This window comes from Ovis canadensis, chromosome 9 (assembly GCF_042477335.2).
Source record: "Ovis canadensis isolate MfBH-ARS-UI-01 breed Bighorn chromosome 9, ARS-UI_OviCan_v2, whole genome shotgun sequence".
Lineage (NCBI taxonomy): Eukaryota > Metazoa > Chordata > Mammalia > Artiodactyla > Bovidae > Ovis > Ovis canadensis.
In genome coordinates, this window is record NC_091253.1 from 67,395,020 (window position 1) to 67,421,999 (window position 26,980).

The 26,980-nt window shown below is 43.0% G+C and overlaps 1 protein-coding gene across 2 annotated transcripts in view; it reads right to left on the reverse strand.

Moving 5' to 3' along the window:
- PAG1 (phosphoprotein membrane anchor with glycosphingolipid microdomains 1) overlaps positions 1-26,980 on the reverse strand; it is a 157,969-nt gene that overhangs the window by 57,047 nt on the left and 73,942 nt on the right. For both annotated transcript variants that reach the window (XM_069601086.1, XM_069601087.1), the window contains one exon: positions 4,802-4,899. The gene's annotated coding sequence lies outside the window, so the exon portion shown is untranslated. The remainder of the gene's footprint in view (positions 1-4,801; positions 4,900-26,980) is intronic.

Below are 26,980 nucleotides of genomic sequence, written 5' to 3' on the forward strand. Positions count from 1 at the left end.
GCAATTAATACATATTTTGACTTGTTTGTGTAGTCAGTTTATCCAGAGGAGTGTGAGGATATATAAAAGCATATGAATAATGTTTGTTTCTAATAAATGAAAAGCCAAATTGTATGCAATTGTCATTACTTTTTCTTTTTTTAACATTGAACTTTGTATCGGACAGATATCCTAATAGGCTAACATAAAACTTACCAAATACATTAAGATATTTAAGATTTACAAGAAGTGTAATTCAATTGATGGGCTTCGCAGGTGGCTCAGTGGGTAGAGAATCCCCCTGCAGTGCAGGAGACTGCCTGCAATGCAGGAGATGCAGGTCCGATCCCTGGGTGGGGAAGATCCCCTGGAGAAGAAACGGCAACCGACTCCAGTATTCTTGCCCGGGAAACCACATGGGCAGAGGAGCCTGGTGGGCTACAGTCCATGGGGTCACAGAAGAGTCAGACACGACTTAGTGACTAAAACACCACCACCACCAGAATTCAACAAACACTCATGTAACCGTTACCCAGTTGAAAATAAAACGTGGCCAACACTGTGAGAAGCATGTAAGAGTTTTGACCAGATGACTACAGCTTATAAAGTCACATCAATGCCTCTATGCTTCTTATCTCACTAATCAGCCACCCATGAGATGTATCAAAGCCACCATCTGTCAAGGTACAGGATCCACCCAGTGAAGAAGTGCAGAGGAAGAAGGATAGCAACCATGTCTGGTCTTTCTCCCAGTGCTGCTGGGTGGTGCTGTGCAGGACAGCTCACCCGACGACCTCAGGACACGGGGCCTGGAAGCCTGGGTTTACTGTGCAGCATTAATCACACCTGCTTTGAATTCTGCAAGGACAGACCTTACAAATTCTTCCCCCAACATAAACACCAAGAGACAAAGGGAGGGCAGCTCCCAGACCAGCAACATCACACGCGCTGTGTGCAGTTCTGCTGGCTGGCCTGTGCGTTCAGAGACCCAAAGGGATGTGACAGTCCCTGTCACAGTCCCTGACAGTCCTTGCCACAGCAAGCTCTGCTGTGACACAGAAGCCACCTGGGGCGGCGCGCACGGAGGCGCGCACCTCACTGCCTGTGCGACCTTGCAGTTACTCACTCTCTCTGAGGTTCAGTTTCCTCTTCAGGAACACGGGAATCATCCCAATAGTAGTAGTAGAGGAGTTGGGCAGATTAAATGATTTAATATTTGCAAAGAGCTATAAGACCTGCACCTGCCTCACTGCACATACAATATAGTGCTTGTTAAACAGAATCTTTAAGTGTTTACTTCAATTTCCTTCTATTGGCATATGTCTCCTTTCGTAACAGACAAAGATGACACACAGCAGTGATGAGAATAAGATTGCTGTGTGCCTTGTTGTGAGACGCCAGGCCTGACTCCCTACAAGGCTGGGCCGGGCGGTGCTCTTCTGGAGCTGCAGACACCGACTTCCTGGTGGGCTGGGGTCACCTGTGATGGAAGCTTGGCTGACACTCACACACGCTTACGATCAGGCCTCAGGTACCGTTACCAGGGATTCCAGCAGAAAAGGAACAGGAGGCGGAACGAGAGGCAGGGCTGCCAGAGTCACAGGCGAGCCAGCAGTTGCCCTACAAACCACATCTTCTGCATCTTCCAGGGCTTGCCCAGCCCTCCCAGTTAGCAGCGCCTCCCAGAGCCCCTGTGGGAGGAGTAGGAAATAGCCCTATCTCTGCCTTACTTCCCTTCAGAGTCCTTAACTCAGTTGTTAAAAATAATAAAACAGGACTTTCGGGGGGTCCACTCGATAGGAATTCACCTGCCAACGCGGGACACTCGGGTTTGATCCCTGGTCTGGGAAGATCCCACATGACCTGGGACAGCCAAGCCTGTGCTCACAGCTCACTACTGACGTGTGCTCTACAATAAGAGAAGTCAGCTCAATGGGAAGCCTGCACACCACAACAAGAGTAGTCCCCACTTGCTGCAACTAGAGAAAGCCTGAGAGCAGCCAGGAAGACTGGGGCAACCAAAAGATAAATAAACAGATAATGATAAAATAAAAACCACTTTTAAAACAGACAAAATAAAAGTACCCTTGACGCAATGGAGGGAAATAGTTTAGTCACATCTTGATTAATTTTTCTTGATATCTCTGGCATTTCCTTGAAAACAGCATCATATAAATACATTTTACATAATAAACAGTTAATGAATTCATCTTTATAAAGATTGTCAAATATGTTTTAAGGGAATGTATATTTCTTTAGAAGAAACCTAAAGCAGATAATGTACATGAATGATGTCCCAAGAGTAAAAGAGCTCCATGAGGTATGTAAGACTGATCCTTATATAAGTTGCATAAAAAGCCAAGATGGGTATGTCATTTAATAGTCATTAGATGACAGTCATCTAATAGCTGATTGTATCCTGATGTCATCATAACCATAATTTTAGAAATGGCATAGTTTATATCATGAAGGAAATTGCAACCCATTCTGGTATTTCTTGCCTGGAAAATCCCATGGACAGAGGAGCCTGGTGGGCTACAGTCCATGGGGTCTCAAAGAGTCAGACACAACTGAGCATGTACACACACACACAGAGTTCTTATCTAAAAAGGTGCGGGGAGTTCTTCTTACAGATGCCAGCTGAGACTGGGGAATATGGCAAATCTCTCTCTGAGCATAAGAACACGGGGCCATGAATACGGCTGGGGGTGGCCGCGCACACCTGCTCTCTGGGCCACCCTGGACCAGCTCTCATGCTGTGTTTGCGAACATACAGCCTGCAGCCTGGCAACACCTTTCTCTGTTCTGGTAAGAAACACACACGCACACACATACACACCCTGAGTCCCCACACACCTGGCGCTGTGCTCAGGGTGGCGGGGGAGCAGGGTGAATGCAGAGCCTTTAAGAAGCACAAACCCGAAGCCTCGGTCTGGGTTTACATTTCCGCCAGCTCGGTTTCCAGTGCAGTGTTTGCACACTGCTTTGAACCCTGGCTTTTACAGTTGTTGTTGCCTTTAAAGTTCTGGAGCATTCTGAGCATGGCATCTTCTCACACTGTCTCTGGCAGGGCAGGTCTTACCTCAAGGCACATCTTTGAATTTGTCTTTTTCTCTCTTATCTCAGGCAGCCTCTACTTGTTTCTGTGAGTCATCCCATGACACGCATGGGTTATTTTCCATTTGATTCTGACATCTGAATGCTAATATGCAGGGAGCAATCTCAAAGCAGGTCTAGTGTGTTTAGAAGGCAATTCTCACCTTTCATGATTTTAATTTCTGTTACTACAGTATCTAGAAAGGCAGGCTGCTATCTTAATGACTTCTTCCATGCGAGACATGCTAAATGCAATGTGAAGAAGTCACTTTGAGGAAAACTTTCTCCCCATGTTGACTTGCATCTACAGTCATGGAGGCTGTTAGAATTTATATGTATATGTTTTAAAAAGCTCTAAGCTGACATACTGCTCAGGATTTTGAGATTTCCCACTGCTCCGTGCTGTTCCATTCTGTATGCACAGCACAGATTCCTGGCAACCCCATTACAGTGAATAAACAATGTCTTCTCTGTCAGATCAGAGAATGAATAGTATCACACAATTCTCCTCTAATGTACAGCCTCCACTTCCTCGATCCAGCCCCTTCAGAAGAAAACAGGCAGAATAAGGACTGGGGAGGAAGGCATTCTTCTCACTCTGTCAATCTGGAACGGCATTCTAGCCGGCTCAGGACGAAGAAATGTCAACTCTCTATCAACTGCTAAACAGAGAAAGTTGACAAGTTTATTTTCTTTTAAATTGGATCATAGATTTTTGCATTTCTGTGTGTGCGTGGTCATGAACATCTTTCTCGAAGGAAAAAGGCAGTTCATCAGCTATAATCCCAGGGCTTGGCCAAAACAGCTTTTAGCTACAGACTCAGCAGCAACAGGGGAACTTCAGAGAAATGACACAGCAATTTGTGTTAAAATATTGGCAGCTAATTCATGAATGCTGGAGCTCACTAGGAAATTCCGCTACCTCTGTGAGCATCTTTATTCCCACTAAGCTCATGATTCACAAAGAAAATGCCTAGAGTTACTTCCCTGAAATACACTGTATGATGCTGACAGATTTCTCTTTAGTGTGTCTGTCTCGTATTCACTCTATTTCTTTTTCTCTCTCTCACACACAAACACACACACACACACATACACACAAACACCCCTTCCCCTCCCCGAAAAGAGGCATTAAAAATAAAATCTTCCCAACAAGAACATTCATTCACGAGGCATTTATCAGCAGCCAACGATTTACTTAGTAGGTATTTTCATAAAAGAACATGGATTCATTTAAAATCTTCCATATTCATAAGTCTTAGTTGGTTAAAAATACCATGATACAGGTTTCCCAGCCCCACCCCTCTGTGATGTGAAACAGCATAAATCTTATTTTAACCCCTAAAAGGAATTACCCAACTCTTCCCTCTTAAAAGAAGAAATGCTATTTTTACAATCAGACCTCACTGTCTTCTGCTTTCATGAATATCTGAGAGACACTGAAAAGAAAAAAAAAAATACAGCTTCCCCTTTCTCCCCTTTCTCCCACACATTCTGAGTCCAGCTCAACGGGCTCCCAGACTCTGCTGGCATTCTCCTGGTAACACTTTCAGAAGAGACTGCAGAGATCCCAACAGCACGGCTTTCTTTCCTCCGGCCCGCTCTCCTCTCTCTCCTATCACTCTAGGTTTGCACTAGACTGAACAATTAAGCCTTTGTGCACTCCCACTGCAATCTGCAAATTCTAATGATGTGCCCCCATCACTGGTACAATGGTAATATTTACCTTGGAGAAATGTCTGTCCAAATAACTATTCAAAATGCTGGCAAGATGTATTCCCTTTGAAATGTTGTGTTGTTGAATGTTCTTCCTCCCGTCTTGGCCTATAACCAAAGAGAAAGAAAGTTAGGGAAAAGAAAAAAAAAGATGGATAAAGACTGTGACAGATACGGTCTAGTTCACTGTAAAAATCCAAACATAGAGTTTTATATTCCTTCTTGAACAAAGCAAACTACAAAGAAGAGGCAAAACTACACATAGCAGTAAATGAATAAAAAAAGGTCTCAAAATAGCAGCCAAGTCAATGGGTAATCAAATACACACCAATTTCCTCGCTCTTTCCTAATGGGTGCCCATTTTACAACAAAGCCATCTATGTGTTATTGGAGTGATATTAAAATTCAAATAACTGTTGTCTGAATTTGAGATAAAACAGGTGATTTGTTTGAAGAGAGTATTTATGCTTTGCGGTAAGGTAAGCGGTGATTTAACTGTGAAAATCTTATTAAAAGCAGAATCTTTGGTGCAGCATGAACAGGGCAGGCCAGTGTTCTTTCATCTGTTCCACTGTGAAAATGGGGAGGATGTGCAGGAATGGAGGAGACCACAGGGATGACTTCCGTTCATCTCACATCCAGGGCTCTGCTCTACGGCCAGTGCCCTACCATTCCTCTACCCCACTTTCCTCTCCAATTCTCTTCCCACATCTAATGAACACCTCCTGCACCGAACCTCTATTTTTACATAAGACACCATGATAAATGTAGTAAGAGAGGGAGGAGGGGAGATGGATGAAATGAATGAATAAATGAATCTCCAAGGAGAATATCCTGGAAGTTGACTAAGACTCAGAACAGCTTGATTATTTAACAGACTAAGGTATAATTCCTGATTTAAAATCTAAAAAACTGAATACAACATAAGCCTTCTAGATTTGCATCCGGTGATGTCCTTTTATTAGAACCACACATGATTAGAACCACTCTTAGACGGAGAGTTTCCATTTTCCATAGCAGAATCAGCACATTATTTATACTATCTTTAGGTACATCTATTGTTTCCCTGATAGTTCCCAAGTAAGAAGAAGCTGACTTTTGTTTGCCGCTGCATTTAGCTACATTATTTTTTTCCTTAAAAAAAAAAAAAATGAAAGAAAGTCTAAAAAGATTAGAATAAGTCACACAGTCAAGTTGTTCTCCAACTCAACTCCAGGTCTTTCCACTGTCAATCAAGCAAACAGAGAGGGCAGGGCTTCACTGGGTGAAGGGCTTGACAGAAAAGAGCCATCTTTCAATCTTTCATTAGATTTCAAATCAAACCCTCCTCCTGAGCTCCTGCCATACAGATATATTTAGATACAGATTCCAACTGCAAACCCTTCCACTCTCCCTTGTTGTCACTCTCAATGCCAGAGAACTCTCCTAAGTTCATTAGTGATATGAGCAAAATTTACTATCTAAAGCAAACTGCTACGTTAAAAAAATAAAATGAAAAGAACAAACATGCTTCTTGAAAAGCCAAATCTTACTAATATGTATGGGAATTGACTTGCTTGCGTATGCTATCTGTATTACTAGACAGGAGTTGCTGCTGCTACTGCTGCTAAGTCACTTCAGTCATGTCCGACTCTGTGCGACCCCATAGACAGCAGGCCACCAGGCTCCCCCGTCCCTGGGATTCTCCAGGCAAGAACACTGGAGTGGGTTGCCATTTCCTTCTCCAATGCATGAAAGTGAAAAGTGAAAGTGAAGTCGCTCAGTTGTGTCCGACTCTTAGTGACCCCATGGACCGCAGCCTACTAGGCTCCTCCGTCTGTGGGATTTTCCAGGCAAGAGTACTGGAGCGGGGTGCCATTGCCTTCTCTGAGACAGGAGTAAGGAGTCTGATTTTAAAACTGAACACATTATTTGACTGCTAATTTAATAACATAAAAGTGGTACATAATTTTGCATTTTCAGAACATGCATTTCACCAGTTAGAAACATTCTAGGGAAACAAGATAATCAAGACAGCGTGGTACTGGCACAGGATAGACATCTAGATCAATGGAACAGAATTCAGCATCCAGGAATAAACCCGCATATCTATGGCCAATTCATTTTTGACAAAGATGCCAAGACTATTCAACACGGAAAGACTATTCTTTCCAATGAAAGATTCTGGGGCAATTGGATAAGCTCCATGCCAAAGAATGAAGCTGGATCCTCAACTCAGACTGCATAGAAAAGTTAACTCAAAATGGATCAAATGCCTAAATTTAACAGCCTAAACTACAAAACTCTTAGAAGAAGACATAAGGGTAAGTCTTTATGAGCTCAGATTTGGCACTGGTTATAATACCAAAAGCACAAGTAATTAAAGAAAAATAGATAATTTAAGCTTCATCTAAATTAAAAACATTTTTTATGTTTTAAAGGATACTATCAAGAAAGTGAAAAGACGACCCAAAGAATGAAAATGTGCAAATCATATCTGATAAAGCAGCGGTCCCCAACCTCTTTTTGGCACCATAGACAGGTTTTATGAAAGACAGTATTTCCACAGATGTGGGAGGGGGATGGTTCAGCCAGTAATGTGAGTGATGGTGAGAAACAGATGACACTTATTGTTCCCGTCACTCACCTCCTGCTGTGTGGCCTGCTTCCTAACCTGCAAAGGTCTGGTCTATGGCCCAGAGGTTGGGGACCTTTTATCTAGAATGTACAAAGAACTCTTAAAACTCAATGATCAAAAGACAAATAACCCAACCAAAAACAGGCAAAGGATTTGAGTAGACATTTCTCCAAATGGGGCTTCCCTGGTGGCTTAGTAGTAAAGAATCCACCTGTCAATGCAAGAAACGCAGGTCCAATCCCAGGGTCGGGAAGATCCCCTGGAGGAGGAAATGGCACCCTGCTCCAATATTCTTGCCTGAAAAATCCCTTGGTCAGAGGATCCTGAGGGGCTACAGTCCATGGGACTGCGAAGAGTCAGACACAAGTGAAGCGACCGAACACAGCACATGGCAAAGCCAAGTGTATCTTTTGCTGGACTCCCTGGAGTTGTTGCACTACAGCAGGGTCACCCAGCTCCACTGAACACTATCACAGTCTGGGACAACCTGAATATAATTCTGTGTGGGCCAAGTTCTCCTTCAGGAGCCATCTCAGACCGTGACTATCTCTGAGTGTGGACAGCAGCTAATTACCACAAATGATGACTGATCTAGTCAAACAGAAATCCTATCTTTTCCACGCTGACTTCTTTTTCCTGCTAAATGGAATTTCAGGGTTTCTGAAACCAGGTAGCTACTCAACTACGACTGCCCCCTACCCCGCCCCACCACCGCACACACTAAATCAGCAGAAGCCAAGCTCAGCACTTCTTCTCCACCGTCTTCTCTGACAGTTCTCATGGGGTCTCTAACCAGGTTCTTAACATGGATGAGGTCATTCATAAGAGGCTCCAACAAATGGACTCTGGGAATTCATGTTGGGTTTTTTTTCCTTTTTTTTTAAAATTGGAGGATAATTGCTTTACAATATTGTGTTGGCCTCTACCATACATCAACGTGAATCAGCCACAGGTATACATATGTTCCCTCCCTCCCGAATCCCCTCTCATCTCCCACCCCATCCCACCCCTCTAGGTTGTCACAGAGCACTGGGTTGAGCTCCCTGCGTCACATGGCAAATTCCCACTTGCTATCTATTTTACATATGGCAAAATGTACACATTTCCACACTCTTTTCTCAGCTCATCCCACCCTCTCTTTTCCCCACTGTGTCCACAAGTCTGTACTCTAGGTCTGCATCTCCACTGCTGCCCTGAAAACAGGTTCATCAGCACCATCTTTCTAGATTACATATGCATGTGTTAATACACAATATTTGTCTTTCTCTCTCTGACTTAGTTCACTCTGGATTATAGGCTCCAGGTTCACCCACCTCATTAGGACTGATCTGAATTTTGGTGACTAACCTGAAGGCTCACTCTAGCTAAAGCCTCTTAGAGGAGCTAAAATAGAATTTGAATTCTGGGCCACTGGGACCCCCAAGGGATTGGTTACACACTTGAAAGATGGCCTCGCCATTGCTGAAGGGAGGTTTAGGGAGAGGAGCACTTCTTGAAAACTATGCCCTGCGGCCCCTCCTAGGGCAGCAGTGATGATGCTGTTAGCAAACCTTGCGATCTGGGTAGATAAATACTGGGATCTGGTAGTACAGACTTGAGCAACTCGACTCCAAATTCATGCTTGACAGGCCAAACATCTAGTCAATATGAGACTAGATTCAAGGAGCTCCTTTATAAGGAGACATTTACTCAAGGAGTTCAATGAATAATTCTCAAATTTAAAAGAAATTTAAAGGTGACTTATAAATCTAACCTCAATTGATACTTGAACCCTTTCTCCAATGTCTGTAAATTCTAGCTCGTGAGTGCAATGTAAAAAAATACTTGGCTAAAAACAGCAGTTAAATGCTCTAAGCAATGAATCACGGTGCCTAAGATACAATAATCACTCAATATTTATTCACTGTTTGAGTGAATTTTTAAAAATCAGAGCAGACTCCAGGATATTACAGTAATGAAGCTGCTCTCACTTGCAGTCCCTGAAGACAGAAAAAGGAGGAGGACTGTAGGTCGCTCCTGATGGACGTATTACCATGGCAATATAGCTCATGTGCAAATGCCAGCTAAGAAAACACTAGCCTACCCATGTTCTAGTGGAAATAAGCGCTTCCCTGGTGTCTCAGTGGTAAAGAATCTGCCCACCAATTAAGGAGATGTGGCTTTGATCCCTGGGTCAGTAAGATCCCCTGGTGAAGGAAATGGCAACGCACTCTAGTATTCTTACCTAGGGAATCCCATAGACAAAGGAGTCTGGCAGGCTACAGTCCATGGGGTCTCAAAGAGTTGGACATGACTTAGCGATTAAACAACGGCAGCAAAATGGAAATAAACCAATAAATAAAACCTCAACATGCTATTCCAGCTTATCATGGATTCCCTCCCATAATGAAAGGCGTCTAGGGGCTTCCCTGGTGGCTCAGTGGTGAAGCATCCATCTGTTAATGCAGGAGACATGGGTTCAATCTCTAGTCTGGGAAGATCCCACAGGCCCTGGAGCAGCTAAGCCCTTGTACCCCAACTATTGAGCCCACACAGTCTAAAGCCCGTGCTCCTCAACAAGAGAAACCACTGCAATGAGAAGCCCACGCATTGCAATGAAGAGGAGCCCCCACTTGCTGCAACCAGAGAAAATCCCACACAGCAACGAAGACATGGCACAGCCAAAAAATAAATAAATTTTAAAAAATTAAAAAACGAAAGGCTTTGAGAAGGAATCCCTTTCTGTCTCTGGGAAGCATTGTTAGGTTTGAGCTAGGGGTAAGGAAGGCTTGTGGCTATAGACTAGTTTGAGTCCTGGTTCTAATTTCTAGGGTTATGCAGGACAAGCCCAGAACTGTTCTACAGGGCAACATCTAAAATACTTAAAGACACATTTGTAAAGAGATCCCTGTTCTCCTGCCTTTGAGTGTCCCCTTCTCCATTTCAAAGAGTGTAGTTCTGAGTACCATCCAGTGTGACTCAATCCCCTGGTTCGCTCCCTGGAGAAGGGAACAGCTAGCCACTCCAGGATTCTTGCCTAGAGAATTCCATGGAGAGAGGAGCCTGGTGGGCTACAGTCTATAGGATCGCAAAGAGTCAGACACGACTGAGTAACTAATACTTTCATTTTTCACATGACTCACTCCCTGGGTGGCTCAGACAGTAAAGAATCTGCCGACAATATAGGGAACCTGCATTCGATCCCTGGGTAGGGAAGATCTCCTGGAGGAGGGCATAGCAACCCACTCCAGTACTCTTGGCCAGAGAATCCCATGGACAGAGGAGCCTGGCTGGTTACAGTTCATGGGATTGCAAAGAGTCTGACGTGACTGAGTGACTAACCCTTTCACCCATTAGCATGACTCAGAGAACAAAGGCTGCAAGGAGAAAGGAGCTGAGCCCTGGCCAGGCCTGCCCACGAGAACAGAGTAGGCAGAGAGCCCAATCCAGCTGCAAAACGCAACCCAGGAACCAAACACAACATCTGATGGACAAGGTAGCCTCGATCTGATTTAGGAAATTGTCCTTATCTGGGTTTCAGGGATGGTGGGAGGGGAATTCTCAGGACCCAGCTATCATAGGGAGGGCAGAGCTCTCAGCAAGGAGCAACAAGCCGGTGAACCAGGAAGGTGCCTGCTACCATACTTGAGGTCTAGTTATGGCTACAGAATCTGGCCACTGGGCAAGGAGGCAGGGTAAGAGGCACAATTCTTGGCAAGATCATGATAGATCATGGTACCCAAAGTAGATTATGAGTTCCAGACACTGAGACAGATGGGAAGAGAAAGAGTTAAACTTAGAAAGTCCAGCAGTGAGTCTCCTGGGAAACTGGAGTCATGCCTGGGATCTTACATTTGGATGGTAAGGAAGGCTACTTGGAATGCAGCAGTGGTCATCCCAGTGGTCAGCACTGAGGCAATACCATTCTCAGCATGGGAGATCAAAATTCAACCAACAGTCAGCACTGAGCAAGACGACTGTGGGCAAGACAGAACGTGATGGGTGGATGCCTTACACACTGTGGGTAGGCTTAGACATCTTAAGTATTTCCTGCTATAGGGAGAACAATTCAAAAGCATCAATTCTTTGGCACTCAGCCTCTTTCATGGTCCAACTTTCACATCTGTACAAGACTACTAGAAAAACCATAGCTTTGACAGATGAGGTTTTCTAAATAAGAGTGTAGTATCCGGACTGACACACGTAAGAGTCCTGTGCTCGTCTTCACGGGTGCAGTGTTAATTCATCTGGAGAACTGCCTTCGAATAAAAGAAGGTCAGAAACTGAAAGACTCAGCCCCCAGCATGTCTCCTCCTACCTTCTCTGTGATCCTCCCAACGTGGTCCTCTTCATGTATCATCTCCCTGCCCCTGGGGAACTAAACATCTCTCTTTACTGCCTTTTTGCAAGTTAATTGGTGGCAATGGTAGTGAGGTGCTCTTGATATCCCTGTGCTATATCTGCCTTAGATTTGGGTCACTGCGTTAAATGTCGAGATGTTCTCCAATTCCGTTTCCTTCATTTGTGATTATATTAGCCATCTCACCCAGTTTTGGGCCATGCATATTTCTAGTGTTTTACCCAAGTGAGTTCTCATGTTTCCTAGAACAGGATTAGGTTCAAATTGCTGTTGTTATTTAGCTGCTAAGTCATATCTGACTCTTTACAACCCCATGGACTCTAGCCTGCCAGGCTCCTTTGCCCATGGGGTTTCCCAGGCAAGAATACTGGAGTGGGTTGCCATTCCCTTCTCCAGGGGATCTTCCTGACCCAGGGATTGAACCTGTGTCTCCTGCTTTGCAGGCAGGCTCTTTACCTCTGAGCCATTGGGAAAGCCCTAGGTTCAAATAACAGAAACCATTTTCCAGGAAGAGAGTAATTTGCTAATGTTTCCTCTCGACAGACTTATAAAACCACTTACTAATCAAGCTCAGTATACATACCCTCTCTTTGTCCAAATATTAAACATTAGCAATGTGATATCCTTTTGGTTAAAGAATCAAATATATCTCTAAACAAATATGTGTTATTTGTTATTAATCCTGCTGAATTCTATAATGGGTTTAAAAAAACTGTCAGTATAATAGATATCAACCTCAAAACAAAGACATATTCTTCTGTTAAAATTTCAATATTGAGCCTTTCACTGAAGTCATCCAAGAAAACTACATAGTACTCAAAACTACATATGCTCAATGGTACAGCAATTATATGGGCTAAGGCATACTGTGAAGCCTGGAGACGGAAATGGCAACCCACTCCAGTGTTCCTGCCTGGAGAATCCCATTGACCGGGGAGCCTGGCAGGCTATAGTCCATGGGGTCACAGAGTCGGACACAACTGAGCACGCGTGCATACTGTGAATATTGGAAAAACATAACTTATGATGCTTCCTTCTCCTGCATTCTTATTTTCCTTGGGCTTCTCTTGTTAAGCTCCTGCATGTTTTCTGGCCGTTTTTCTTGCTGGTTCTCCCAGCTGTCTCATCTTTTCCACCCGGCCCCCCTCACCTCAGATTGCTTTAACTCACACTTCCAGCCTTCCTGGTATTTACCATGCTAACACTTCTAGTCATCACACCATCTGATGTCTCTTGCTTCATTTTCACACAATCTAACAGCTGAAATCCCTAGTGTATGCAAAGCAGCAGTCCATTAAGAAAAGAGTGTTTTCTGGGATTTTGTTTTCCTTACTGAGAACAAGAAAAATGGAAAAGGCAAGAAAGAGTGGTTCACAGAGGTGTCAAAGAGAGACCACTCTGAAGATAAGATGAAGGGAAAAAAAAAGGATTTTTTTTTAAGCATCAAAAAGATTATGACACTGTGAAAATAATTCCTTCTGAAAATCCCCTTCACTGGTATGGGTGATTTAATGAAAATAATCCCCTTTTCAAGAAGACTGTATTCAAGGGAACGGAAGATGAAAATCCTTCAACACAGATCCTTATACTATCTACAATATATGGAATGCAGGGAAGCATAGATACAGTAATAATACATATACTGAGTCATTAACAAATGACACTTTATTAGACATTAATAAATGACATTATTATTAATAAAAACTTCTTTTTCATTAGTATTGTCACTTGAAAAGAGGCTTAAAATGACACCTTTTACTATAAGCCTTATCTGTAAGTCTACATCCCAAGTGAGCAAGGCTTGGGCATGAATTTCTTGCAGTTTCAATATTAACAGAGAAAAAATAAAAATGACCAAAGCACTCAACAGTGAAAAAAAATCCTTTCTTGATGGCAAAAATCAGAATATTTTGTTATGCAAATTTAATGTATTTAAGGAAAGCTGCATGCCTTTCAAATATCTGAACAACAAGCAAGGTAGCATAAATACTAACATTAAAAAGCTTAGTTTCAGAACTTAAATCTTGCTTCAGCAAACAGAAAATAAACTGACTCCTCTAAAGGTTAGTTTATGAATGGGAAGTTAAAATATTTAAAGACATCCTAGCCAATGTAAATAAACAGGGAATAATAACCCAGGCAAACAAAAAGGTCATTCATTCATTCATTTCCTTATTTACCTTTCAATGGTATTTCTTTGCTGAAAAAAAAAGTAAAGATTACTCCATTCCCTCCCACTCTGTGTATCTGGGAAGCTGTCTTTTGGACTGGGTCTTAGGCTGCCATATATTTAGCCTATAGCTTTGGGTAGGTTCTGCCTAATGATGGATGCTTAACTGGGTAGCCAGCAGGCCCACTGCTGCTGTTTATCCCAGAGCCCAAGATCAGCCTCTGAACATGTCCTGATGAGGAATAACCAGCTTTATCTTACCCTGGGACCACTCAAAGGGCGGCGACGGTGGAGAGTTGCTGATCACGGATCTTTTCTAGAAGAAGTTGTGCAAATGGATGTACACGTGTTTTGTGGTGGGCAGGAGTGAGGTGGTGGGGTGGGAATGTAAGAAGACTTCTTCTTGTGTAGGAAGCTGAGGAAAGAGACCTGAGGTTTGCCCATGTGTACACTCAAGGTTCAAAAATTCACAGAAAAATACTGACTGCTAGGAGTCCCAGCCTCAGAGTAATTCAAGACAGAAAGGGCCCTTCTCTCTCTTCTTAAGGTTCTGAAGAGCTGGCTGTGAGGTCTGTGTTGACCTGAAGCAACAGGTCTGTGGGGTCAGAGCACAGGTCACACTTGAGCTCTGGCTATTTACCCCATTATTGAAAAATTGTTGTCTGTAAAGTCTCTGAGTTTCAAAGGGGTGTGCAGGGGTGTGACTTGGTCCTTATAAAGGGGAAATTTGAGAGATGCACACAGGAAGAACACCCTGGGAAGCCTGGAGGTAGGTTGCTACCATCCAAGGATGTACCAAGAGCTGGAGAGAGGCCTGCAACAGGTCCTGTCCTAGTACTTTCAGGAGCGAAATGGCCTTGCTGACACCCTGATCTAGAATACATTTCTAGATCTAGAATACATTTCTGATGTTTAAGCTACCTAGGCTTCCCAGGTGGCTCAGTGGTAAAGAATCTACCTGCCAGTGCTGGAGATGCAGGAGAATCAGGTTCCATCTGGCTGGGAAGATCCCCTGGAGAAGGGAATGGCAACCAGCTCCAATATTCTTGCCTGGAAAATTCCATGGACAGAGGAGCATTGTGGGCTATAGCCCATGGGGTCGAAAAGAGTCAGACATGATTGAGCAATTGAGCACATGTGCACGAAGCTATACAGTCTGTGGTACTTTATTATGGTGATTCTAGGAAATTAATAGAACTAGTACATGAAAAAGTGGTTTCCAAGTTTCCATATATATAGACTTCTCAGGTGGTACTAGTGGCAAAGAACCTATCTGCCAATGCAGAAGACATGAGACACGGGTTTGATCCCTGGGTCGGGAAGATCCCGTGAAGAAGGAAATGGCAGCCCACTCCAGTATTCTTGCCTAGAGAATCCCCTGGACAGAGTAGCCTGGCAGGCTAGAGTCTATGGGGTCACAAAGAGTCAGACGTGACTGAAGCAACTTAGCACATGCATGCACACACACACACACACACACATACATATAATATTTATATATACACACACATATGAATCACTTTGCTGTACACCTGAAACTAACATAACACTGTTAATCAACTATACTCCAATAAGAAATTTGAAAAAAATAATAAATAGGACTAGAGATGAGTGTTAGGAAGGCAGCACTCATCACTTTGGCTTCTCATATCAAGAAGCTGACACAGCAACCCAGCAGCTACACTGGAGTTTTTCTTCATTGTGTATGTGTGTTAGTCGCTCAGTTGAGTCTGACTTTTTGCAACCGCATGGACTGTAGCTCACCAGGCTCCTCTGTCCAAGGAATTCCCCAGGCAAGAATACTGGAGTGGATTGCCATTCCCTTCTTCAGGGGATCTTCCCCCACTCAGGGATCGAACCCAGGGTATCCCACATTGTGGGCAGATTCTTTACCATCTGAGCCACCAGGGAAGCCCATTTCTTCCTTATATGAATTCAGGTGAACATTGAAATAACAAGCAGGTTCACATAATTCATGATACAACTTCAAAGGAGCAATTTGTATTTTTTAGACAGTGTTGTCAATAATAGACTGACTACTCAAACATCATGAAGCAGAATTAGAGGAAACTTTCAATCATTTCTTTAATCTTGAGGAAAGTTCTGAGAGAATTCTCTAAGAATCTCACTTAACAAAATTCCTAGGGACTTTTTTTTCTTTTGCTTTATTGGGACATCTCTTTAGACTGATGTCATGGCTCAGTTTATTTTCTTTGACTCTTGGGTCATTCATGTTTTTCCTTGAATTCATCCTTAAGTCTGCCCTGCTTTACTGTTTAGCACTTGTGCATATTTCAGAGTTCAGTTCAGTCGCTCAGTCGTGTCTGACTCTTTGCAACCCCATGAATCGCAGCACGCCAGGCCTCCCTGTCCATCACCAACTCCCAGAGTTCACTCAGACTCACATCCATCCAGTCAGTGATGTCATCCAGCCATCTCATCCTCAGTCGTCCCCTCCTCCTCCTGCCCCCAATCCCTCCCAGCATCAGAGTCTTTTCCAATGAGTCAACTCTTTGCATGAGGTGGCCAAAGTACTGGAGTTTCAGCTTTAGCAACATTCCTTCCAAAGAAATCCCAGGGCTGATCTCCTTCAGAATGGACTGGTTGGATCTCCTTGCAGTCCAAGGGACTCTCAAGAGTCTTCTCCAACACCACAGTTCAAAAGCATCCATTCTTTGGAGCTCAGCTTTCTTCACAGTCCAATTCTCACATCCATACATGACCACAGGAAAAACCATAGCCTTGACCAGATGGACATTTGTTGGCAAAGTAATATCTCTGCTTTTGAATATACTATCTAGGTTGGTCATAACTTTTCTTCCAAGGAGTAAGCGTCTTTTAATTTCATGGCTGCAATCACCATCTGCAGTGATTTTGGAGTCCCCCAAAATAAAGTCTGACACTCTTTCCACTGTTTCCCCATCTATTTCCCATGAAGTGATGGGACCGGATGCCAGGATCTTCGTTTTCTGAATGTTGAGCTTTAAGCCAGCTTTTTCACTCTCCTCTTTCACTTTCATCAAGTTAGGTTAATGTAATTTTAGAGCGAAAAGAAACTCTGCAATATTTCAGCTCAACTAATTTTAGCCACAAGGAAGCTGATGCCCAGCTGTGATCACACAGCTGGTTAAGGCAGAGGCTGAACCAGAACCACTTTTCATTACCTCCAGATCTGTAGCCCTGGCCTCACCATGTTCCACAGAAGCTACCTGTGCATGTCTCCTTCATCATATAAATCTGGCTCCAGAGTTGGTTTTTTACATCTCATTCAAAGATTCTCCTGCAATGATGCATTCAGAGCAGGTGTACCAAAATGCTCATTTAAATATGGACTACTGGTGATATAGGTAAGTTTCTGGTTGAGGACACTGGCAACTGATCATACATGACTGCTCTTCAGTACACTGTTATTTTTTATGGTGAGAGTGCTAAGTCGCTTCAGTCATGTCCGACTCTTTGAAACCATATGGACAGTAGCCCGCCAGGCTCCTCTGTCCACGCGATTATCCTGACAAGAATACTAGAGAGTGTTGCCGTTCCGTTCTCCAGGGGATCTTCCCAACTCAGGGATTAAACCCATGTCTCTTATATCTCTTGCACTGGCAGGCAGGTTCTTTACAACTAGCGCCACCTAATTTTTTTTTTTTTAAGTCTCTTCAATTCATTTACTATCTAGCATATATTTCCTTTAATCTGACCATAGAACTAATAGGCATTATATATAACCCAGGTTTTATTTTCTTCTCTGTTTTGATCTCTAGGCTAATGGCATTTTAAGTGAGATGTGAAATCTGGGCTTTACTTACTGTGGCCCTCTGTTTGGGTGTCTGGTCAAAGAAGGAATGTAAGTCCATCTACTTGGTTAAGTAAGGCAGAAAGGGGAAAGGGAAGAAGGAAATAAGAAAAAAGGAGATTAGGTTTGACATAAACACACTTCAGTTCAGTTCAGTTCAGTCGCTCAGTCATGTCCAACTCTTTGCGACCCCATGAGTTGCAGCACACCGGGCCTCCCTGTCCATCACCAACTCTCGGAGTTCACTCAGACTCAGGTCACTACTAGGCGTAAAACAGATTGCTAGTGGGAGCCTGCAGGGTAGTGCTGGGAGCTCAGCTCAGGGCTCTGTGATGACCTAGAAGGGTGAGAGGGGTGGGTGGGAGAAGGGGTGGGAGAGAGGTCCAAGAGGGAGGGGATATGTAAACATATAGCTGACTCACATCGTTGTACAGCAGAAACTAATTATAAAATTAGCTTTTATAATTACACGCTAATAAACAAAAACAAAAAACAGAAAAAAGAGAAAGGAAAAATAAGCTTTAAAGATTTAGAAAAAGTAAAGATTGTGAACTCCCTTAGACAAAGATACGATTTCTATCACAGTTAGTAGAAATCCTTAGACAACAAACGCCCTAGGAGCTAACACGGCTGCATCTTCCCATGTGAAACAGCTGAGAGCAGTTTCCATATCAATCTGTTCAAACGGAGAAAACTGAGGTCACTCACAAGCCTGGAAAGAAGAAACAAAGACGTCCCCCGAATCCAACTGTGAGAGAGGGAAAGACATACAGCAGCAGCCTCCTCGCTGCAGAATTACATTCTTTTCTTTTTCGCCTGCAATCAACAGGTGTTGCCATGGTAACTATACTGTGGTTAAGTAGTAGTAGAGGTAAGAGAATCTATACAGACCCACATAAAGGGGAAAAGAAGAACAGTGTGTTGTACACACACGGACCTCAGATCTTGCAGGATGAGCAACCAGAGGCTCATGCTCCTGTTCACCAGTGCCCTGTGCTGCTGGAACAGGGCTCAGCCCAAGAGTGTGGTCCCTGAAGAGCCAGGGACTCTCAGGGCAGCTTTTCGGGCCTCAGTTTACCTTAGGCGGTAATTTACATCCTCACTCCCGCGCGTACACTTCATAGCTCTGTGATGACTTTGGGGGGAAGGTAACAGTTTTGTATAGTAGTGTCTGGAAACTTGTAAAAAGGGAACATATGTCACTGAACAACTTCCTTATTGTCCTCCTACTTCGCTCAGGTAGTGTGTTTAGTGATAATTTCTTGGCTTTTCCCCTCCAAATGGAGAAGTGAGGGTTTGCATGCAATGAATTAGTGAAATAATAACAGCTATTTCTTCCTGTGAACAACTATAGCCAATATTTGTAGCCCTGGTATCAGGGTGATACCCCAGAGGCTGCCTGGGATTTGAAGCCCATTTCTCCAGCCCTTCCTCCATTGCATGCGAGTGTGGTCAGTCATTTCAGTGGTGTATGACTCTTTGTGACTCTACGGTCTGCAGCCCACCAGGCTCCTCTGTCCATGGGATTTTCCAGGCAAGAACATTGGAGTGGGTTGCCACGGCACTCCTCCAGGGTATTTTTCCTACTCAGGGATTGAACCTGCATCTCCAGCATTGCAGACAGATTCTTTAAAGCAGAGCCACCGTGGAAGCCCCTTCTTTCATTACTCACAGCTAATGACAGTATTCCATACCTTTGGCATCCCAAATACATTAGTATCACAAATGATAGAATGTTATTTCTGAAATACTGCATTTTTATTTTGTAAGCTATTGTTGGTGACCCCCTGAAAAAGCGCAACCTATCCCACTTACCCAGCTTTTTGTTGTTGCTCAAAGGACCACTGCATTTTATAAATAAATAACATGGATAAATACAGTTTGCTGACTTCTGTGATCCTTTAAAATTAGTTAGGACAGCTGATGAAACAAGTTTGTTAACGTCTGAAAGGTTTAGCTTGAGAGACAAATCAGTGTGGTATCAAGGACACTCTGCTAAGGCCAAGCAGGCATCAATCAGGGTGCTGGGCAAAATAACAGCAGCTGAGGAACTGAGGCGTGAGACCTGCCTTTTCTTCTCTTGCCCATTTCTGGGACTCAGAGTCCTGCTCCCAAAAGAGACAGAACCTCCTGCAAAGGGTTGATGTGAGGCTCAAATGAAATAATGCCTATCTATGAGAGCATCATGTTGTTCATAAACATTAACCACTAGGCAAATTAAAAGCGGATGTTGTCGCTTTGTTTTTCAAGCTATCTGCAATGCTGGTGTTACCTGGTCCACATTTTTGAGGGTAAAGCAGGCCACAAACTTTTCACATGATGTTTTTGGCAGAAAAGCTCTTGTGATTAGTTGGAGGTGCTTATCTCTCTGGACGTCACTGTCTTCTACTAGTTCCTGTTCTTTTTTGTTCGCAGGCTGGCAGATGTGTATCATGGGATGCGTGTGTGGGTGTGCGCGTGCAAAAGAGGAAGAAGGGGCAAGGGAGGGAGGAGAGAAAGGAAGGAAAAAGGAGAGGAACAAATGAGTTACCAAAGCGAGAAAGAGCTTTCATTCCAGTTCCTCAGATATGTAGCCATCCCTGCTGGCATTTGTTCCATCCCTGCTGGCATTTGTTACTCTATGTACTATCTGTGGGTCCCTAAGCATGGCCTTACCCAGTCTTTAGCAGAAGCAATTCTACTCTGCTGATGACACCGATGTCTGCCACTGACTCTCCTCTCACGATGCTGTTTCCCCATTTTTATGCCAAGTGGCTTTGCCGATTGTAGTTCAAGATGCATGAATCCTTCTGTCTCTCAACTAAAACCCTAGATCTCTTTTACAGTAAGATACACAACTTGTCTTTTTTTGTGCGCTTTATTCTTCTAAAAAACAAACAAACAAAAAAAAACAGTCCCCTCTTTAAAATGTCCTTTTACTTCTGAGTGTTTTGAATTCTTGGCCCCCACCTCATCCCTTCCATTCTGTCTCCCATCTTCTGCTTTCCTTAAAGCCTGCTGTTCATCACATTCAACTGCTGACTGAATCACCCATGAATTCAACCTCCTTACATTTTTGATAGAGTTGAGGGAAAAACACTTTAAAAAGGCTTTAAAAGATATAAAAATATAAAGGTATTTTTTCTTTCTTTGTTACATATTTGCTATGGTTCTCTACACAATACATTGTTCAACTGTTTCTTCATGTTCACTTATTACACCTTAGAGAATTTCTGTGTTAGTAAACACTGAGTTATCTCATTTCTTTGAACTACAGAGAATTCAATGGTATTATAGACATACTATATTTAGACATTTCCGGGCCAATGGATATTTAGGTTATTTCTGGTTTTCCTAAGTTAGAAACAATGTTACAAAAAATTACTCTTGCAGACATATCTCAGAGGTTTAAGAGTGGGAGCACATGGATGGGACTGACTCCTAGGCATGGAATTGATGGTCATAGAGCATGTGCACTTCTTGTTCAATTCTCTCTCTCCTCCCTGACCTAAAACTAAAGTTGCATTAATATACAGTCTATCTAACTGTAAAAGAGAGTGTACTTCTCAGTTCTGTTGGGCTTCACCACCAATCATATTAATTTCTCTTAACAACTTCTGGGATTCTTGGATATCCTTGTCTGCGGATGGTGTTTCTTTCAGATTTGTCAGTGCTGTTGTGGATTTGTGATTTTCTTCATTTCTTCTTTTTTAAAATGTGGTGCATGAAGGATAAAGCAGCACCCCGCAGAGTTGGTCAGCTATGAAGTGCCATAAAACCTCTTGTCCAACCTCTTGCCCCTTGTGAATTCCTCCTTCACAGCTGTCCAAGTCACCCCCTGAAATGCAAAAATAATCACCTGACTCTCCTTCTTAAACTTGGTCAATAACACCCTGATGCTTGGTGGGTATTATGGGTTGGATTTTGTCCCCTAAAAATATATGTTGAAATCCTGGCCCTCAGTATGTCAGAATGTGACCACATATGGAAAGAGGATTGTTACAGAGGTATTTACTTAAGATGAAGCCACAAGGGTAGACCTTAATCAATAGGCCTGTGTGCACCAGCTGCTCAGTTGTGTCTGACTCTCTGTGATTCTGTGGACTGTAGCCCACCAGGCTCCTCTGTCTGTGGAATTCTCCAGGCAAGAGTACTGGAGTGGGTTACCATTTCCTTCTCTAGGGGATCTTCCTGACCCAGGGATCAAACCCTAGTCTCCCACTTTGCAGGCAGACTCTACCGTCTAAGCCACCAGGGAAGCCAACAGTACCGGTGTCCTTATAAAAAGGGGGAAGTTGGACAGAGAGATAGACATGCATGGAAGAAAGATGAAGGCAAGAAACACACGGAGTACACCAAGCAAAGATGGAAGCAGAAGTTGGAATTATATTACTCCAAGTCAAGGAACTTTTGGGGCTACCAGAGGCTGAAAGAGGTGAGGAATGATCTGACTCCATAGGTTTTAGAGGAAGTATGGTCCTGCAGAGTTGCCCTGGTGGCTTATGGGTAAAGAATCTTCCCTACAATGCAGGAGACGAAAGTTTGATCCCTGGGTTGGGAAGATCTCCTGTAAGAGGAAATGGCAACCCACTCCAGTATTCTTGCCTGGGAAATCCCAAGGACGGAGGAGCCTGAGAGGCTACAGTCCATGGGGTCACAAAAGAGTCAGACATGACTGAGCGACTCAACAACCACATGGCCCTGCAGACACTATGGTTTGGAATTCCAGCCTCCAGAACTGTGAGAAAATGAACCTCAGTTGTTCTAAGCCACCCAGCGTGCAGTACCTATGTTACAGCATCCACAGGAAATTAATTCAGGGAGTAAAGTCAAACTCTTAGGCAACTCACACAGTATCTTTCCCACAGTGTCTCAGTGCCCTCAGCAACCCACTCACTGCCTTTCCTACCAATGCCCTACTTCCTTATCTGCTCATGTCCCAAAGTTCTAGGATGCTTCCTAGACCCATGCTTTTGAATACCCTGCTTCCTCTACCCAAATTCCCTTCTCCACTCTGCAAGAATTACTAATGTGCCTTAGCTAATTTCCAGGGTCACCTCTGTTATGAGCTGTTTCTGACATTTCCCTTCTCCCCCAGAGTCCCCAGATACCTGTTCTCCCGAGTCCTCTCTGTGCTGGCTCTAGAGTGTTCTGACATTATTTTGCACTTGCTTGTTTATACACATCCATCCTCCTCTTCTATGCTGTGGAGTTCCTTGAAGGAAGAGCCATCCAATGTATTCTAGCAAAAATCCCTGCATATAACATGCTGAAATAGGATTTGGCTCAGCGAACAATGCTATGAAAATATAAAAGTTGTATGCAACTTAATGTTTTTTAGTTTCTATTTCACATTGGAATATAGTTGATTTACAATGTTGTGTTAGTTTCAGGTATATAGCAAAGTGAATCAGTTATACATATACATATAGCTAGTATTATTCAGATTCTTTTCCCACGTAGCTACAGAGTACTGAGTAGAGTTCCCTGTGCTATATAGTTGTTGTTCAGTCACTAAGCTGTGTCCAGCCCTTTGTGGCCCCACAGGCTGCAGCATGCCAGATTTTCCGTCCTTCACTATCTCCCAGAGTTTGCTCAAACACATGTCCATTGAGACAGTGATCAGGGATGCCATCCAGCCATCTCATCCTCTATTGCCCCTTTCTCCTCCTGCCCTCAATCTTTCCCAGTATCAGGGTCTTTTCCAATGAGTCAGCTCTTTGCATCACATGGCCAAAGTATTAGAGCTTCAGTTTCAGCATCAGCCCTTCCAATGAATATTCAGGGTTGATTTCATTTAGGATTGACTGGTTTCATCTCTATGCAGTCCAAGGGACTCTCAAGAGTCTTCTCTAGCACCACAATTCAAAAGCATCAATTCTTCGTTCCTCAGTCTTCTTTAAGGTCCAAGTCTCACATCTGTCCATGACTACTGGAAACATCGTAACTTTGACTATATGGATCTTTGTTGGCAAAGTGATGGCTCTGCTTTTTAATGCACTTTCTAGTATGTGCTATCCAGTAGGTCCTTGTTAATTATCTATTTTATATATGGCAGTGTGAACCTATTGACTTTATTCTGCTAAATGTCTCTCATGCACAGAGGTGGAGTAAAGTAGGTCCGCGATAATGACAAATGATTGATGCATACAGGTGACACTGGCTGAAAAGTACTTTTCTACACACTGAATTTGTGGCTACTTTCAGCTTATTATTATTTTTGATGAGACTCATTCTTCTAACCAGTTGCATTTAGGAACATCACATTATTCCTTCAGATATTATAAAGTGGCAGTTCCAATCATCAAAAATAAGTCCATCACATCATGTCCTCTGACTGCTTTCTTCATTAGAATGGTTTGTTACAGGCATAAAGTTGACCTGTGGTTGCCTAGGGCTGGGGACAGTGCAGGAGATGGGGAAATTGAAGTGGGTGGTGACAGCTAAGGGGTGAGGGACTTCCCTTTAGAGTTCTAAGAATGTTCTAAAATGGATCATGATGATGGTTGCAAAACTCTGTGAATATACTGAAAACCACTGATTTATTAATTAATTAGGTGAACTGCATGCACATTGCATTGTATCTGACTCTGTGACTCTATGGACTGTAGCTTGCCAGGCTCCTCGGTTCATAGGATTTTCCAGGCAAGAACACTGGAGAGGGTTGCCATTTCCTTCTTCAGGGACTCTTCCTGACCCATGGATTGAACCCACATCTCCTGTGTCTCCTGCATTGCAGGCAGATTCCTTACTGCTTGAGCCGCTGGGGAAGGCACTGAACTGTATGTACACTTTAAATGAGTGAGTTGCATGATATGAGAATTACAGTTCGATAAAGCTTTTTTTTTTTTTTAAAGGCCGAGTTCATTTAATCCAATTTAGTCCCTAAGAATTGCTGTTAAAACAAGTCAACTCCTTAGAAGCCAAACAGCCACAGAGATAAAACAAAATATACCTTCTGCACTAATAAAAAAAGAAAACAAACACACACAAAACCACAGCCTGGAATGCATACAGCATCCAACAGAAAACGTGATGGGCCCCAGGGCATTTCCCGGCTGGCTCATCCACCCAGACCAACCTACTGCCTAGTTGCAGCAGCGTAACTAGAGCTCAGAACTTTCCTTTTGTCATGAAGTATCCAATTTTCTCTTCTTTCTATGTCAACCAGAGAGACAATTTTCTATGTCACTAGAGATACACCGAGTTGGATAAACATAACAGTTAGGAGGGAAGTGAGATAAAACGATAAATGATAGTCAAAAAACAAACTCTTAAAAACTACCAGGCTTTAGACAGTGGAGGAAATATCAGTTTTGTGGTGAACCAATGACCTCTGTGCTAAGTCAAGACAGTAGCATTTGTCAGGGTAGTCAGGCAGAGGAACATGACATCTTTAACACTTGCCAGACCATTCAGTAAGTCTTCTGAAGAGACCAGGCAATGAATGACTAACAGCAGATATTCTGGTCCTTATTCATACACTGTTTTGTATTAATACTTATCACCTGCTATGCAACTGCTTGTCATATCTCCCCAGTGAAATTCCAAACACCCCCCAAACAGGGAAAGAATCCCATGGGTTTTCTCTCCTCTCACCATTCCATACTCAAAGCATCCAGCAAAGAGTTAAAACTGCTTTATGGGGCACAGGATACACCCATCTTAGAGTCTTACAGCACCAAAGACATTTTTTTTTCCTTTTTAATAATGTTGTTTTGGAGCAAACACAATTTAATGAATGGCATATCCACAAAATCTATGTAATAAATAATTTCATAATTGATTGTTACTGTTCCTTGAGGCCCAATTTCTAAGGACTTTATTTTGGACAAATGTTTACTATGATCCATAAACAACAGAAAAAGTCTTCAAATATCAACAGGCTGCTCCTCAATGTATTAGAGCATGTCTTTGTAAACAGCATTCTACTGGGTCCACCCGGACTGACACAAACTACAAACTTCAGTTTTAAAAACTATCTTCAGAACTAAATCTTTTTTAAAGGTACCTTTAAAAAAATGTACTAGAGTGTAGTTGATTTACAATGTTGTGTTAATTTAGGGCTTTCCAGGTGGTGCTAGTGGTAAAGAGCCCGCCTGCCAATGCAGGAGATGCAGGAGACACAGGTTCAATCCATGGATTGGAAAGATCCTCTGGAGGAGGGCATGGCAATCCACTCCAGTGTTCTTGCCTGGAGAATCCCATGGACAGATGAACCTGATGGGCTACTGTCCATAGGGTCACAAAGAGCTGGACATGACTGAGCAACTGAGCATGCACGCATATTGTGTTAATTTCAGGTATACAGCAAAGTGATTCAGTCACACATATATTCATCCTTTCTCAGATTCTTTTCCCATATAGATTATTACAGAATATTGAGTAGAGTTTCCTGTGCCATATAGTAAGGTTATCTATTTTATTTATAATTGATTCTGATGCTGGGAAAGACTGATGGCAAAAGGAGAACGGGGCAGCAGAGGATAAGATGGTTAGATGGCATCACTGACTCAGTGGACATGAATTTGAGCAAACTTGGGAGATAGTAGAGGACAGAGGAGCCTGGAGTGCTGCAGTCCATGGGGGTGCAAAGAGTCAGACAGGCCTTGGTGACTGAACAACCATGTGTTAAAGGTAGCTTTTAATGTAACCACAGACAAGACTTTTTATCACAGAAAGAGAGGGAATCGTTTCTCTCTGCAACATATCCTTACATAGGTCATATAACTCCAAAAATTACAGACTCTTTGCTATTGAAATCTAATGATTAGTCACTAAGTTCAATATATACTTAAAAGCCTATAGTTAAATGTAATTAGCCAGGATAAATTACAGAGAGAACCATGCAAACACATGAAAACATTCTCAGTGTTCAATGTGCTAGGAAGCAACAAAGGAAAAAGGAAATAAAACTCTCTCTTAATATATATTCAGAAAGAAACACTCTAGTTTTCCACTTCTGAAAGCTCTTTGGTTAAGGAGGGAGCTCCCAAATTCCTGTGGTAGGGACTCTAAAACCTCTCTGTGACTTGACTGGCCAGCCCAGCTCCTTTCCAGAACAAATTCACCTTCCCCTGTCTTTGCTGCTATTATTCTTGTCTGGAATGTTCCACTCCTTCTCCCCTCGTCTCTAACTTACCATCCTTCTTGGTAAGGATTTTCTTTTTTCCCTCTGTCCTTACTTTCTGCCCAGTTCATTTGGCATCAGATATTCTTACTTGTCCTATACTGGGGTTAAATCCCTTTTTCCCTGATCAAGCAGGTCAAGCAGATAACACTTCTGGCTCT